This window comes from Carlito syrichta, unplaced genomic scaffold (assembly GCF_000164805.1).
Source record: "Carlito syrichta isolate Samal-C Ts95f unplaced genomic scaffold, Tarsius_syrichta-2.0.1 Scaffold314745, whole genome shotgun sequence".
Taxonomy (NCBI): Eukaryota; Metazoa; Chordata; class Mammalia; order Primates; family Tarsiidae; genus Carlito; species Carlito syrichta.
Genome location: NW_007258841.1, coordinates 1,280,717 through 1,281,651, shown reverse-complemented (window position 1 = coordinate 1,281,651; position 935 = coordinate 1,280,717).

Below are 935 nucleotides of genomic sequence, written 5' to 3'. Positions count from 1 at the left end.
CCAAGCTCCGCCCGGCCGCCGCTGCCGGGTTCCCGAGCTCGGGCGTCTCGGCGCCGGTCTCCCCCTGCGTCGGAGCTCGGGGACCCAGGAGCACACGGGTGTGGCCGCCTCTCAGCACTCGCGTGCGCGTGGGCTCCCTCTCCGCCGCGCCCCACCCGCAGCCGTGTGCAGAGACCCCAGCAACCCCATTGCATCCGGCCAACACGCCGGGGCTGAGCCACACACCGAAAAACACGTACACGCAAACACGTACACAGCCAGCGCTGCCGGCCCTGCCTGCGCTCACCAGGGTTGCCAGACTCGGTCTTTTCTACAAAATGCATTTATCAACCCTTTAAGATCTTCTCTCCTATGTGGACTCTCCCCCACCCCCATTCCATTTGGATGTGGAGTGGGTGTGGAGGAGAGAATGGAGGATCTGAACAAAGTGAGCACAGCGAGGGACCAGTTCTGGGCCTGTTCCCTCCAAGCCGCTGCCCTCACCTCGGGGCTTGCTGGGTTCGGAGCCGCGGGTCAGGGGTGGGCAAAGGGGAGGAGGAGGTGCGCCAGCCGGGTATCTTCTCCCGGCATCGCACTTATCTCTCGGTGCCTGGGTTCTTTCTCCACCCGAGGGACTTATCTCGCCAGAAGTCAGGGGCGAATTTGTAAAACAAACCTTGAAACGCCCCCGCCCCAGAGGCGAGAGGACAGGTAGGGTGGAGACCTCGGCCAGGGAGGAGGGGAGGAGGGTAGCCGGACCTCACTGATCGCGGAATTGGTAACTGTGTTGCTGCAGGTTCCCCCAGACCCACAGTTCTAGACTCTGGGGGGCAGTGACTCGGGCCGTCCTCGCTTAGATGGAGGGGGACGTCTTGAGGGCAATGTTTCTTTTACCCTTCCCGAGATGAGAGCTTCTTGGGATGGAAAGAGAACCGAGAAGCGCTAATGTGAGGGTC